We start from the raw sequence: 17,108 nt of genomic DNA, 5'->3' as shown, positions 1-17,108 counted from the left end.
CATGTAGTGTTTCATGTCTACTTTAAGGGCTTATGTAGAAAAACGCCTGTATCAAAATGTAAGGTCCTTCAACAGATGCTGAAACTCGTCAGCCTCATAAATAGAATCAAGTAAAAGGGTTATCTTAGTCATTACGATTCATCCTCTAGCAATCATAAATCTCCGTGCCAAACCTTAAAGCAATCCCAAATGTTTCTGAGTGATTAAAGGTGGGACCAAAGTGGTGAAGATCATGACCATCATACAAACGAATTGCATTACTGAAAAGAAAAAAACAATATGTCTCTTATCTGATGGTTGTTCTCTTCCCAGCGCAGTATATCTAAGCTTCAATCCTTCCTCTTTTGTTAGCGGCTGTTTGTGGGATATGGCTGTGCAGATTGTCTATACTGGTCTTTCACACAGCCAAAGCAAGAATCAAACAGAAAGTGCCATATGCTAACAATAATCATCCGTCTTGGCATCTGTCATACAAAATCTGTTCATATCGTTCCCATCAGAGAAGCTTAGCTAGTTGCAATTTCACTGACAGTGTAGGAGCAACTTTTGAAAAGGAATGGTGCTCTGAGGTGATTTGCTGCTGATAAGGAATCTTATATGGAGCTTGCATGCAATGCTATGGTACATTAACTTCTGTACAATTGAAATGACTTTCACAATCAAAAGTTTAAAAGGATGCCAGGCCAAATGTGTGCACACATGTATGGTAATGATATGGCATCTCTTAATGTTGCAGAATAACCTTTTGAGTTTGCTGTTCAATGTTTATTCACTTGATACTGGAATCCTTCTGGCCTTCCTCCTTTCTCAAACAGTATGTGTTTGCTTTACTTTGCTGTACTTTTCTTTAGAACTCCTTTTTGGTTAAACAGTCTGAGCTCTTGGACTCTGTCAGTGAAATGATCTGATTTAACTTAAAACAAAGTTTTGCAACAAGCAAAAACAGCCAAAACAACAGATTGAATATAAAAGATGGATGCACTCATTGTGAGGTCACACACTGCCTTTTGGACTTCAGCATTTTGGCCATAGTTGGATGCATGAGCAGAGTTTTCACAACACGTTCTCATCCCAAAACGACGATACCAACAATTTGTCACATAGCGTCAGTATGTTACGCTTTTGGCCCGACCCACCTGTATGTTACTCGTTTGGAAAATGAGAACTGTTTGGAATGAATCTACACATGTACATTTATTTTCCTATCTCATCATGAATCGCTTTGGAAAACACTATCTAATATGATTAAGGTTGTGGTTAAGGTTAGGCATAAGGTTATGGTTAGCATTAAGATTAGGGTTAAGGCTGGAATACACGGCTGGAACATCTGTTACTGCCGCGAGCATCATTCTATTGGATTCCACCCACAATCTGGCGTATATCATAGGGACAGGGGAGGTTAGCTTTCGCATTCCTATGGGACGCCTCGGTACGTCACAAATCGTCGGTATGTGACACATTGGGAATGAGAACAGTCTCAGTTAACATCAAGCAAAAGCTGGCTTTGTTGTCAATGTGCATTTACCTATTAATAAATGCCTTCATGGGTGTTGCTGTTAGTACAATTAACCAGACAGCAGAACACATTATTTGTTAGATAATACAATCAAAAATTCTCAAAGGGACACCAACACCATGAAGACAGGTAACATGTCTAGTCCATCCATCCATCCATCCATCCATCCATCCATCCTCTGCTCATCTGAGGTAAGGTCACAGTAGAAGCAGGGTGATTATTATTACTGGCATCTTTCTCCCAGAAGCACTTTCAAGCTCCTCCTGGGAAATCCCATAGTGTTCCAAGGCTGAATAAAATATATATTCCAATAAGGCATAACGTTATCAATACTGTGATGGCCTGGTAGCACTGCTTTTGGCACCTTTGTCTTCCCCTTCCTGCAGCCCTGTGGTAGTGGGAATAACAGGAGTATATAAAGCTAGCTCCTGCAATGTCTCACACTGTGAGGGTTTGCTGTGTGGCAGGCAATGGTAGGACCCAAATGCAGGACTTGGACACAGAAACTAAATTTAAACAGCAGCTTTATTGTTAAAACTCCTGAAATCAGGAAAACATAACCTTGGCATGAACAGGAATTAAGAAACAAGGTAACCTGGAAATACTAGGGAACATTAAGACACAAGATGTCTGTGAAGGTTCTCAGTCATCCAGGTCATCGTAGTTGTCATGGATCGCTGCGTGGCAGGCGGGAGGAGGACCCAATCGCAAGATTCACAAACACGGGGATGAACTCAAAAGCAGCTTTATTGCTGACAGGCAGAACATAGGAAATACAGAACTCAACTAAACTGGGAATCAATAAACTAACACTCGTAGGGAGACACAGGGAATCCACACAGGAAAGTGGGAACACACGGGGAACACAGCTGACACAGATAACCATAACGAGACAGGGCGGGGTGAACATAACACTGACGGGAGACGAGCAGAGTCAAACAGGAAGTACAGAGGTTCAGACAGGAGGAGAGAGAGCACGGGGAAAACACAGACATAACGGGCTGGGGAAACATGGAACAACCACAAAGGGAGACGAGGGCTCATAAATACACAGAGGGCACACAGGGGGGAGAGAGAGCACGGGGAGAACTTAGACATAACGGGCAGGGGAAACATGGAATAAAACATAAGGAGAGACGAGGGCTCACAGATACACAGAGGGGCACACAGGGGGTAAAAGCCACGAAGGGAAAACACTTAGGGAACAACACAACAGGGCAACTCAGGAAACATGGCCTAAATAGGGAACAAAATACAAACATACAAGAAAACTAAGAATACTGGACCAACATGGCCCAGGACCATGACAGTAGTCAAAGGAGCTTGCAAAGAAAAGCGTCTGGACTTCTTTAAGTTGCTTGAAGACGTTTCACCTCTCATCTGAGAAGCTTCTTCAGTTCTAAGGTCAAATGGTGGAGAGTCCCAGATATAACCTAGTGGGAGTGACCCCCACAGAGGGACAAACGGACCCCCTGATGATCCTCTAATCGCCTGAGCCAAGGTGTGAAACTGGGTGTGGGTCCCAATCAGCCAGAGTTTCGGGTGTGTTCATTGTGAAACCTGGCCCCACCTTATCATGCGAATTCCTGAGGTCAGATGGCCCAGGATGTGAGTGGGCGTTAAGGCGTCTGGGGAGGGAACTCAAAACTGGATTATAGATGGCAGAGAGTTGGTGTCGTAAACCACCGCCTCTGTTCAAAGATGGCCGCTCACAGTGGACATAGATGGCTTCTTTCACTCCTCTTTCAAACCATCTGTCCTCTCTGTCCAAAATGTGAACATTGGCATCCTCGAAAGAGTGACCTTTATCCTTAAGATGCAGATGGACTGCTGAGTCTTGTCCTGTGGAGGTGGCTCTTCTGTGTTGTGCCATGGGCTTGTGAAGTGGCTGTTTGGTCTCTCCAATGTAGAGGTCTGAGCATTCCTCGCTGCACTGTACAGCATACCCCACATTGTTAAGTTTGTGTTTTGGCGTTTTGTCTTTCGGGTGAACCAGTTTCTGTCTGAGCGTGTTGCTGGGTCTGAAATGCACCGGGATGTCATGCTTGGAGAAAACTCTCCTGAGTTTCTCTGATACACCGGCTACATAGGGGATGACAATGTTGTTGCGTCTGTCCTTCTTATCCTCCCTCGCTGGTGTCTGGTCTTCTTTTCTGTGCCTCTTTGCTGACTTTAAGAACGCCCATTTAGGATAGCCGCACGTTTTGAGTGCTTCCTTTACATGTGTGTGTTCCTTCTTTTTTCCTTCAGGCTTAGAGGGAACATGTTCTGCCCGGTGGTGTAGGGTCCTAATTACTCCAAGTTTGTGTTCCAAAGGGTGATGGGAGTCAAAGAGGAGGTACTGGTCCGTGTGTGTGGGCTTCCGGTAAACTTCGATGTTGAGTTTGCCGTTCTCTTCAATGTGCACGGCGCAGTCCAGGAAAGGCAAACAGTCGTCCTTTGTGTCTTCCCTGGTGAACCTGATGTTTTTATCCACAGCGTTAATGTGCGCAGTGAAGGATTCCACTTCTTGTGTCTTGATTTTTACCCAGGTGTCGTCCACATATCTGTACCAGTGGCTGGGTACTCTTCCTTTGAAAGAGCCAAGAGCCTTCCTTTCCACTTCCTCCATGTAAAGGTTGGCTACAATAGGTGACACGGGGGAGCCCATGGCACAGCCATGTTTTTGTCTGTAAAAGCCTTCGTTGTATTTGAAATATGTAGTGGTGAGGCAGACACAAGGAGCTCACACACAGCCAGGAAAACAATGATGACATGACAGGGACAGAGGAAGACTGAGGACTTAAATACATAGGACAACGAGAAGATCGGCAACAGGTGGAAACACAGCTGGAACAAATCTGACTAACGAAACAGGGGAAGCAAAACTGAACATAAGACACATGAGAAGAGGTAGCATAAACAAACAAACAAACAAACAGGAAGTGACACACAAACTGAAATCCAGACAAGGACACATGAGCTTGACATTAGGACAGGGGATAAACATACATGGAAGTACATGACAGACTGGGGAGACAAAGGCTGAAATACTAAAAGAGGAACATGGGAACAGGTAAGGGAGACGAAACACAGGGACACGACTAAGACACAGAGCAAGAGGAAGAGGGACATGGAGAGAGAGGGAGAGTGAGGGACACAGAGGGAGAGGGAGCAAGAGACAAGACCTGCTGGGGAGACTAAGGAGCACGCTGAGGACAGAACACAGAGATGAATACTATGGTGGGACAGGACATATCAACAAGACTGGCATACACAGGAGACACTGAGGACAAAACAAAAGGAAAGGGAAACACTAAGAGAGCTAAACCAGAACCACAAGAGATAAACACAATAATCAGAAAACTCACAGATGTAATAACACTAAACTAGGAAACTTAAGACACTATAGGTATGCTACAATAAAGATTAACCAACATTCAACGGCCCACAAACACAAAACACTGGGTCAAAGAACCAGATGTACTAAGAACCACACACACACACACACACACACACACACACACACACACACACACACACACACACACACACACACACACACATTACACAGTTAACTATTTCTTTGTTAAATAAACTGAACCAGCTAAACCTTGTTTGTGTACCTGTATAGCCAAAATAACCTCGACACATCAAAGCATGGACTCAGCAACAGATCATGTAAGTTGGAGCCTCCATGGATCAGACTTCTTTGTCCAGCACATTCCACAGATGCTCATTTTGTATTGAGACTGGATTGAGATTAGATAGAGATTTGGATTGAGTAATTTGCTGTGCTGTGCTCCTCTAACCATTCCTGAACCATTTGTCCTTTGTGGCAGGGCGCATTATCCTGCTACAAGAGGCCACTGCCATCACAGAATACTGTTTCCATGAAAGGTTGCACATGGTCTGCAAAAATACTTAAGTAGGTGGTACTTGTGAAAGTAACACCCGCGTGGATGGCAGGGCCCAAGGTTTCCTAGCAGAACACTGTGCAAAGGTTCACACTACCTTCGCCAGCTTGTCTTCTTCCCATAGTGCATTCTGGTGCCAGGTTTTCCTGGCAGCTGGCCACAGAAAACATAAGTCAACAGACCAGACCACCTTCTTCCATTGCTCCGTGGTCTATTTCTAAAGCTCATGTGCCCACTGATGGTATTTTCAGTGGTGGACAAGGGTCAGCAATGGTACCCTGACTGGTCTGTGGCTATGTAGCCCCAAAACACAACAAATTGTGATACACTGTGTATACACGGACCAACCTTCGCTCCGCACATGAATCTGTGAGCCTTGGCCATCCATGGCCATGCCATTGGTTCACCTCTCCTTCTTCCTTGGTATAATTTTGATAGATACTGACAACTGCAGGCCAAGAAAACTGCACAAGAACTGCATTTTTGGAGATGCTCTGACCCAATCATCTAGCCATCACAATAGGCCCTTGTCAAAATTGCTCGCATCCTTACACTTGCCCATTTTTCTGCTTCTAACACATCTACTTTGAGGATACAAAGTTCACTTGCTCTCTAATATGCCACTCACCAACAGGTACCATGATAAAGAGATAAACAGTGCTACTGACTTCACCTAATAATGTTACGCCTGATAAGCGTTCTTTGTTCAGCATTCTGGCTCTCTTCCCAGAAAACCTCCAAAGTCTTGCATCCATGCCCGAAGCACCTCAACTGGCTCCTTTTAACACAAAGGAACAGCAGCTCTACTTTGAGCTCCCTGCAGTGTCTGACGTCCAAGTCAAATATTGGAGACATTGTTCAACACCTGGATTACTGGCACACAAATCTGCCAGTCTATCTAAAGCTCCATCTTCCTATCACTCATAAATAAAATGTCGAGCAACATGAATTCCCTGATTTGGGGCAGTCTTCCTCTCCAACTCACAGGGAGCAATATCCAGCATATCCTGCCACTGAATAACTTTTGGAGTCATCCTCAAGTGGTCATTGGAGGAATTGGAATTTTTTGACCCTTCTTAATTTTACAAGCCTGGACACATCCACTCCATAACACTGGAATAGATCTGGAAAAAAATCTTAGACTTTCTCAGGGCTACAAAGTCACAAACTGCCCCTTAAAGCCACAATGCAGCATAAGTGTCCAGCGTCACACTGTCCCACATCGCATTTCCCTTCAGTTCTGGTCCCATGATAACAGATGGCCAGAGCCTGGTGACATGTGTCCACAAATGTCAACAAATGTCGTGCAAATGTCAAGGCCGCAGACAAAGAAGGCAAGCAGGGATAGTTGAGTTTGTGTGTGTACGCACTACATGAATGTGGAAGGGAGATCTTTTTGGGAAGGCAACAAAAAAAATGGCAACATGACAGTATATATGATATAGACAACACAAAGAAATCATGAGCCCCTTACGACCCCTCACCTCAGCTTACAGCAGCTCAGCCGACCCCTCGTCTGTGGCAGGTTTAAGCCAATAATGATCACACACCATCATCAAAAGTGACAGGTCCTACCGTACACTGACAGTGATTCCAATTAGGAGGACGAAATGAGCAGCAGGCAGTAGAAAATTACCAGACTGTCTTGTGCAACAGTTTGATTTTTTTTCCCCCCCTTACCAAGTATGACGCAAGACCCTGACACTGAGTAAGAGGAAAGAGGACAGAACTGTAGAGGACAATGGGAAACCACGGAGGCTTTAATGAGCACCTCTTTCTTTCCACTTTCATCTAACTGGGCTAACATGATGAACTAGTCGTCCTGTTCCCGCTTAGCCTCCATCGCTCTAGTTACCTCCCTACACGCCGCACAAACCAGGCCTGGTACCTCATGATAAATTTACAGCGGAGCAGGTGAGAGGGAGATGGAGAGCACGAGTTTGCTCTGTTGTAATGAATAAATGTCGATTTGTTCTCTCTGGTTTCTCTTGCACTCTTTGTCTACCAGCCCACCAGCAGCCACAAGCTGGCATATGCACTGTTTTTATTGTCCTTTTACAACAAAAAGTGAATTAAAACCTGGGTTAACCCTATATATGGCTGGAGTTTAGTGTGCTTAGCCACGTGATGAGTAAAAAAGGATCATTTAGTGCATTCAAGTTAAATGCAGTCAACTTTCAGTAATTTAAAGTCTCTTTAATAAAATGGGTTTTCATAAAGAGCAAACTCTAATCAGCAGCAGCTCTAACTGAACTTGTCTGACTGTGATTGCACAGCAGGCCTTGCATCAATGGGCATGCAAACAAGCAACAGGCTTTGTCCAGACAAATGAGCTGAGGAGAATTTAGCCATCTCAGGCCCACCCACCATATCTACTGTGGTGGTTGGGCCCACTGGGGCCCACTGTCACACTATCTACTGTGGAACTGCTCCTATGTGGTGTTTAAGAAACAGTCAGCACTTAAAAATTAATAAATTAACACAACTGCTCAACTGCTTGTTAGCGCACATATCTAATTACCCAATCACCCAATCACAAGGCTGCTTACTTAGTACATTTAGCAATGCAAACATGGTCAAGACTGAAATTCAAAATGAGCATCAGAATGAGGAAGAAAGGTGATTTAAGTGACTGTGGCGAGGTTGTTGGTGTCAGACATGCTGATCTCAGTATTTCAGAAACCCGTGATCTGCTGGGATTTACCCACACAAACATCAGTAGCTTTAAAGAGGATGGACTGAAAAAGAGAAAATGTGCAGTGAGTAACAGTTTTCTGGGCTGAAATGCGTTGTTGATGCCAGGGGTCAGAGGAGAATGACCAGACTGCTTCAAGCTGATAGGAAGGCAACAGTAAATCAAACAATAAAATTCAATAACATTTGGTTCATGGGTTCAACATAGGGCCAAATAATAACAAAAGTCATCTTAAATGCTTTACATTGTAAGGTAAAGATGCTACAATAATACAGAGAAACTCCAACAATCAGATGACCTCCTATTAATAAACAAAATAATAGGAAGTAACCCCTGGCAGCAATCTGCTGTGTGTGGTTGGAGGTGAGGTGATGAACACAGGACAACAGACACACCGTGAAAGAGAGCCTGAAATGAATAATAACTAATGATTAAATGCAGATGGTGTATAAACACACAGTGAATGAAAGGAGGTGAGTGAAGAAGAAAAAATATGTGCATCATGGAAGATCCCTAGGATTATTGCAGCATAACTAAGGGGGGGTTCAGGGTCACCTTCTTCAGCCCTGACTACATGCTTTATCAAAAAGAAAAGTTTTTAGCCTCATTTTAAAAGTAGAGGAGGTTGTCTGTCTCCTGAACCCAAACTGGGAGCCGCCTCCACAGAAGTGGGGCCTGAAAACTGAGGGCTCAGCCTCCCATTCTACTTTTAAGTATCCATAGAACTGCAACTAAGCCAGCAGTCTAAGAGCAAAGTGCTCTATTGGGGTGATACAGCACTGTGATGTCTTAAGATAAGATAGAGCCTGATTATTCAAGAAAGGGATATTTTTTGGCACACTTTGGACTTATCAGCTGAGCAGTGTTTAAACACCACAGCCGACCTGAGTATTGTTGAATATGTCCGTCCCTTTATAATCACATTGTACCCATGTTCTGATGGCTGCCTCCAGCAGTATGCAACGTCACAGAACTCAAATCACCTCAGACCTTTTTCTTGAAATCATTGTCATGTGGCCTGCAAAGTCACCGCTTGTCAATCCAGTTTTTGGGATCAGGTGGAATGGGAGAGTCGCATCATGGATCTGCTGGAACTTTGTGATGCCATCATGTCAACATGGACCAAAATCTCTGAGATTAGCGCTTTGTTGAATCTGTGCTCTGAAGAATTAGGGTAGGTCTGTAATTGAGAAGAAAAACAAAGGCGTTCCCATAATAACAGAATGGATTTAGGAGTTTCATTGCTCACAGCTCTTGCATGTTCTGTCTGAATGATGACTGGTTGATTATGTGTTCTGCTGCTCCTACATTCAATGAAAGCATATTAATCAAGAAGACCGATGAAAGACTTTTTCAGTCTGCAGAAGAAGTTAATCAGATGTTGGTTATATCAGCTAGGGTGGTTATATGACACTGACATATGGCAACTTTTTCATGAGTAAAAGTAGACAAATAAATTAAAGTTATTAATAATATTTTATATGTCTTTTTTCCAGGCATTAACAGGTTTCCATTGGAGAACCCTGTCTGAGAAACATGGGGTTTCATGAGATAAATTATAGACTGGTGTAGAAACTCAAAAAGATTTGTTTTTCTTGCTGTCATGAGGGAAAGGGAATCTTTGCTCACATTCTTTAATGATATCTCGCCTGGAGCCGTGCTTTATGTCCACTGGGCAGCTTTATAGTGCACTGTAGCAGCTGGAAAAGGCAACACAACAACAGAAGGGCAGTGATAACATTCACACAAAGTGACTGAATGGGAACAATAAAACAAGTTACTGAATTTCACACCTCACAAAGACGACAGTCAGTGTTCTGCCCAGCACTCCAACCATAATAATCTAAGGTACAACAATAAAACATCTATATGTGGTCAAAGTCAAAATGTACAAAAACTGAAATATTTTAATTCCTTTTTAAATGGATTGTAGACCCACCAGTGCTGATCCAGCCAATTAAAAATGATGGAGTTAGGGAATCTTGAAACCATAAAAGCTGTACATGCCAGGTCTGTGCAATTATTTGTAATAGAACAATAATGTCAGCATTTAAAGAGGACGTTGAAACTGTACCAATAACTGTGAGCGTTCCCACTGCAGTTGCCAAGGTTCCAGCTGGAAACAGGAACCTGCTGGTTTTTGGAGAGTCCTGAGGGAATGTCAGAACGTTAAAAGAGTAAAAGAGCATAGGCACCATGTGTCTATATATAGTTTACACTGTTTGCATAAGTGCATTTTAACTAGACAGGTAGGCGCTTCTCCTGCAACGCTCTTGGTTTGGTACACTTTGCTGGTGTTTCTTCATTCAACTTTTGCCGGCACGTTTATCTCAGTTTTCTACTTCCTGTAGTATCTTTCTGCGTATCCTGTGCATGCAGTCTGATATTCTTCTGTCTGTGTTGTTCCGACATCATCACAACAGTGTTGGTCCAGAATTAGCATTTCAACTGACCACCCACATTTTCTGAGCAATCAGTTAGCGTTAGCAAAGAAGTTAGCTAATGCTATTGAAAGCTACCACTACCAAACCAATGTGAGTAACCTAAATTTGGCTAACCACAAATCTAAGTTGATAATAGTATTATTTATACATTGTATAAATGGATAATGAATAAAGAAAACACCTGGGATGATTACCATTTGTTCCAGAAGAGAGATTATATAAATAAAAGCATTTCTTTTCTTTTTCCTCCACATTCTAAAGCTTGACATTGCAAAAATGGGCATTGTTGAGCCTGGATTTTTGTAGTGATGTAGGAACAACACAAACAACACCGTCAGGCTGGTAGCCGTTAACCTCTGGTCTTTCAGCTGAGCTGCCAGCCAAACTTCTTGATAAAAACTTTGCAGTGCAAGACCTCATGGTACACTCGCTTTCTCTCTACCTGTGACCAGGTAGGTGTAGTTTGTTCTCTCGTGTAGTTTGTTCTCTCCACCCTTCATCCAACATGACGGTCTAGCAGTAGCCTACAGACTTAACTGTTGGGTAGGGAGGCAGAGCAAGCCATCTATTAATCAGAAGGTTTGTGGTTTGATCCCTGGTTTTTCAGTCTGCATCCTAAATATTCTTTGGCAAGATACTAACTCCAAGTTCCTCTCCACTGGATTCATCACAGTGTGAATGTTCATATAAGCACTAAGAAAAAAGTGCTTGTATGAATGGGTGAATGAGCCATGTTGCATTAAGCACTTTAAGTACTTGGAGTGGAAATGCACCATATAAGAAGATTTAGACCGCAATGACCTGACTAACTGAGAACTTACACGGCTTTATGAGAACCAGTCCGTTACCCCAAAACACACACAGACACACTATGGTTTGCTGAGCTAAGCTGCAAATCTTAACATGGCTTCGTCCTCCATTGCACCTTAATAATTTATTTACTATTTCCAGTTTTTGTAAAGCACTTCTGTGGTGTTACCATGAGTTTGCGTTGACTTAACGCAGCCCCAGAGATAGAGAATGACACTTGGTGGATCTGGCACACTTCTACCTCTCCGAGGCTTGTGGGGTGCTCGGACTAACCATGCTAAATTCTTGGAGACAGTGGTCTGAGGGGGCACAAAACCTGAAACGCTGACTACAAAGTGGGACTAGCCTGATATGCAGTGACTCCATCATACTTGTAGACTGTTTCTACAGATGTGGTGTCAGTTCCATGTATTTCCATATATAAAATAACTGGTGGTACCAGCATGGCACCACAGAAATGGTGGGCCCAAAGCTGGGACCATTAATGCTAGTGTCTAGGTAAGAAATTTGCTCATTATTGGAAGATGGAGCCCATGGATTCTGCCCACCATAATTCAGTTATAATGGAAATTACCTGAACTTCTGCTCGTAAACCTGTTGAATAGCAGGTTTGATCTTGAAAGACACCAAAGCAGAACTAACTGCACGAGTAATTTTTGGTGGAAATGATTTATCACATCGACTTGGATAATCTACCTTTCAGCAGATCCTAACAGTTGTTCCCTTTATGGGCGGTCCAAGTTGTTTTGGTTGTACACAAATTAATACGGGAATGACAATGATGGCTGGCTTTTGTCTTACCAATGTGTAACAAAGTTTTCATTGCTATAATATCAGCACTGACATATCAACATCAGTAGTGACACTGCTATTAAGAGAAGCTAGGTGCTGCAACAGATGTTGTGTTCTGTGTTCTCACGTTTAAAGGAAATTCATACATTCTGGGAAAAAACAAACAAACTGTGTGACACCATAAATAACCAAAAATACATGGATGCATGCTGTTTGTGCTGAAATGTCAAGATCAAGTATGTTGTTTCCCATCTAGGCTGTGTCCATGACTCTATTATCCCTCCACCTCCAACCCAGCCATCAGTTGGCCTGACAGTGTCTGGCTGGATGCACTCTGCTGCCCATGACTGCTTTTGACATGCTGTTGCCTCTGATATAGTCTGAGCCATGATCCAACACTCCTGCCTACACAATTCTGTCATGCACATAAGTTAGCTAAAATGTCAAACTGAGAAAGCAAGGAGGAGCAGATACAGAAAGGTAAAGGAGGTGACACTGTGGCAACAACTCAGTGTTTGAATGTAATGTTTTTCATCCTCCTGCCTCTTGAACTTTGGATCAAGTGATGATGAATTTTGAACAGAGAACTCTTTCTTCATCACTAGACTAGACTAACTCATCATTGCAGAACATCCATCCAACCATTTCCACTTATCAAATTTACAGCCTGGAGAGGTCACCAGTCTGTTACAGGACAAACACAGTTCCCATACAGACACCCATTCAACCTATGGCTAATTTAGAATAACTAATTAACCTGAAATACAGGAAGCTGGGTTATCCAAAGTTTGGCTGGACTGCTGAGAGAAAGGTTCATCAGCAGCTTTAAATTTCTCCAAGTATGTAATGTATGAAAGTGTGTGTGTGTGAACATATGGAAGACGTGTTTGTTTTTGGGACATCTACGCTTATATTTTATATCTGAGGATCTTTGTAACTATGTTTAAAAAACTTTATACAAATAAAGTTATTATCGTATGATTATTTTTTATTGCATACAGCCTCTCTGAAATCCTGAAATGGACAACCAAAGTTCTACAAAAGGATTAGTGAGCACTGCTCCACACACTAAAACTTTAGAAATGAAGGAAAACAAAGAAGCAAAGAAAGAGCCAGAAAATACATTGAATCAATTGATGGCGTTCCAGGGAGCTCTTGATGAGAAGAAAAAGAAAATGAAGAAGGCAAACAAAGAAACTGAAAAGGCAAAAATGGCAATGAGGGAAAGGCAGAGAGCACTAGAAAGGGGAAACATGCAGTAAGCAAAGAGGGAAAAGGAAACAGCAAAGAAGACAACTGAATAGGCAAAACTGAAAATGAGGGACTGAAAAGTCCAGTGAGCTCTGGAAGAGGAAATACAGAAGGCAAAGGAGGAAAATGAAACAGTAGGGAAGGCAACAGAAATGACAAAGAAACAAATGATAGAAGTTTAGAGAGTGCTGGGAGAGAAGAAAAAAGAGATCCAGAAGCAAGTGAAAGCAAGTGAAGCAGCAAAACATGCAACTGAAATTGCACAACTGCAAGCTGAGGTAGCAGAACTGAAACCCGAAGAAGCAAAGATGGGACTGATGGAAATGCAGACTGAATTGGAAGTAGAGGACAAGGAAATAAAAACAGGCAAAGATGCAAACTGAAATCGCAAAAAAAGAACTGATGGAATTCCAGAGAAAGCTCAAGGAGGCCAAAAAAGAAATCCAAGAAGCAAAGACAGAAAATGTAAAAGTGAACCAGGAAACTGAAATTGCAAACAAAAGGAAGTCATGGAAATCCAGACAGCACTGAAAGACGAAAAATTAGAAGCAAATATGGAAACTGGAATAGCAAAGAAGTACTGAACCGAATTGAACTGAAATGAAGTTCATTTATTTAAGTACAATCAAAGACTGCAGCAATCCATCTAATGCTTTGGATGTGTTGCCAGGAGAAAGTTTTTTTTTTCTCTTTAAAGAATATGGCAGGACAAATGACAAGACTTCAACAATGTTCTTTAGACCAACAAGATCAAAGGGGCGATAAGTCACTATCATGCACATGACCAGGTTAGGTGCAAACCAAACACCACATACCAGCCGTAAAGCACGGTGGTGGAAGTATAACGATTGGGGCTTGTTTTGCAGCCAAAGAATCTGGGGGTTCCTTTATACATTGTGTCAACCATGAACTCCATTCTACACCAAAGTAGTTTAGAGTCAAACGTAAGGCAGCTAAGGCTTGTCGTTGATGTTAATTTAATAATGCGTTAAAATCTTTTGTATTAGCTTTATTAGTTAAAAAACACTAACTTTCAAGTCCACCTCACTTGGCACATGATCTGGTTCTTATATAGTGCTTTTCTACATTCATACTCCAATGAGAACACATTAAGCAACTCAGGGCTCAGTATTTTGTACAAAGACACCTTTTGCATCAGGATACTCTGGCAAACAGACTGGAGCAGCTCGGAATCAAAACACCAACCTTCCAGGTTAGTAAATGACCTGCTCCGCCTGCTGCCTGAGCTATAGCCCCCCTACCTGCTCAACCTTAGCACCTCAGCAACTTCCCTTGTAGTGTGAAATAATGGTGCATCAGCTCGTTTGAATCCTTGGGACCCCGCTCTCCCAGTTTAACTCTATTTTTGCTTTGTGTAATCAACAAAGTACCAGCCTGGGCTGATAAGCGGTACTGATTTTCTCCAGGAGGTTTAGGTCTTATCAGACAAGTTCCAGTGTTGTGATACCTGTTTTGACTGTCTCTCTCTCTCTCTCACACACACACACACACACACACACACACACATTTACAGTGTTGATTCCATATTTCAGATATCTGAAGTGTTTTCACAGAATCACATAAACACACAATGCACGTATCTAATTATTTACAAGTGACAACAACATTTTTATTTTTATTAAAAAGAAAGTTTTTTCTCAAAGATTTTTCTTTTCCTTTTAAACAAAGCATCTTAAACAGTTTGAGAAATGAAATGTCCTGTAAGAACACATCAGGAGTGGAGAGAAAACCTTAAGACTCGTGAGCTGGGTGACAGAAAGTACGCAACACCTCCCCCTCTGCTGAATGTTCCTCCTTTCCTCCAAGTTGGTGTGTTGCTGTTCCCGGCCCCCTGTGGCCTCATTATAACACAGACTGAAACACAGCAGCCATGTCTGATAGCAAGGACAACAGCACACGCACACACACACAGACACACATAACCTGAGAGAGCCTTGTTTTACAGACACTTGCTTTCATCTAAAACACAGATCGTTCCACACACTTAATGTCCGTTCAAAAACCAGAACGGAGTCACGAAACACATGCACGCTAAATAATAAGGAATTATATAACAAGACAAATGCAGCTCTATAATTTTAGCTTCACTTCATTGTTTACATCCAACCCACACAAAATGTAGGATATACATCAATTCTCTCTAAACATTTGGAAAATGCAAATCGCATTCAAAACAGGAAACGCAACTATGGCAGCAATGTACATCATCATATTTTCCAACAGGATCTTTGAGATGGTTTCAGCTCTGCTTGGTCTTACCATCTTCATGTTCATATCCAAACTTTTATCAGCTTTTATCAGTGGAGAGGCATGTCACCTGCTCTAATAAACCTTTTAGGAGGCTAGACTGGTTAAAAATATTTACAGGTTCACAACTCTCTTTATATAGCATTTGGTTAAAAAACATACCAATAAAACACTCAATTTTAAATTGTTCCACAATGCAGCTCGACCCTTTTATTAAGTGGTTGCAGACATGCAACCGCTAACCACATGACGTTAACTTATCTGTCATTTTGGATGTGCGACAATCATGGCAACAATGTGAGCCCCAGTCCTACAAACCTTTTTGTAGCCCTTTGCTAGCTCAGATTTTTACTGTTGCTAGGCTAGTTGTTAGCAATTATTTACAGATAAACATGAACATCTACAGGCAACTGTGGAAATGTGTATATACGTATACATGTATTTTATGTTCACGTATGTGTGCTTATGTGTGAATGTGTACATTTTTGTACATGTATGTGCATATTTGCATGTACACATATTTTTTACAAACATACATGGATGTCTTATAATGTTTTCATCTTATCTATTTTAACTCTTTTTAATTATATTATCCCTCTGTTCAGCACTTTGGCCGACACTTGATGTCTTTTAAATGTCCTATATAAATAAAGATGACTTGACTAGATAAGGACTAGGAGGTTTTTGCTGCAGTGAGAGACTCTCTAGGAAGCCTACAAGAACCACTGCCAAACAGTCGAGGAATATGCATTTTAAGCTAGCAACTGGTGGCTGTATCATGGCCAAAACAGCATGCAACTTTTGAGCAATGTGCATGACATCGCGTGAACATTTTTGTTGGAAAAACCATTGTTGGCATGCAGAGCAGGAAGACATTTCTTGAGGTTGACCACCAGGTGTGCATTCATTTCAGGTGAGATTTTGGCTAACTCCTCTTTACAGAAACTTTAAATCCTTTCATGGCTATCACTTAGCAACTTGAAGCTCCCTCCAAAGATTTTCTATAGGATTGAGGTGTGGACACTGGCTAGCCTACTCTATAACTTTAATGGGCTTCTTCTTTAGTCATGTTAGAAGACCCATCTTTAGATTTTACGCCACATGCTGGTCCATTGGCCCCTTAATGCGGTGAAGTTGTCGTACCCTTGGTGGAAAAACAGCCCCGACTTTAGATGTTATTCCAGCTCCGTGCTTGACTGTGGGAATGGAGCTCTTTGTGTCATAACCTTTATGTAATGTGTTTTTCCTTCTGGATTTTTGGTCAATATTCTTTCTCTTTCTCTCTATTAAAATGAAACTGTCATAAAAATTAGAGACTGTTCATTTCTTTGTGACTGAGCAAGTTAACAAATTCAGCAGGTGATCACATAATTGTTTCCTCCCTCTGTATGTGCAGACTTAGAAACCAGTCTTCTTTTTTTGTGGATTTGAAACTA

This window comes from Diplotaxodon limnothrissa, linkage group LG8 (assembly GCF_057381915.1).
Source record: "Diplotaxodon limnothrissa isolate DT_005_m linkage group LG8, D_limnothrissa_male_GT1.1, whole genome shotgun sequence".
Lineage (NCBI taxonomy): Eukaryota > Metazoa > Chordata > Actinopteri > Cichliformes > Cichlidae > Diplotaxodon > Diplotaxodon limnothrissa.
This window is presented reverse-complemented; position numbering follows the sequence as displayed.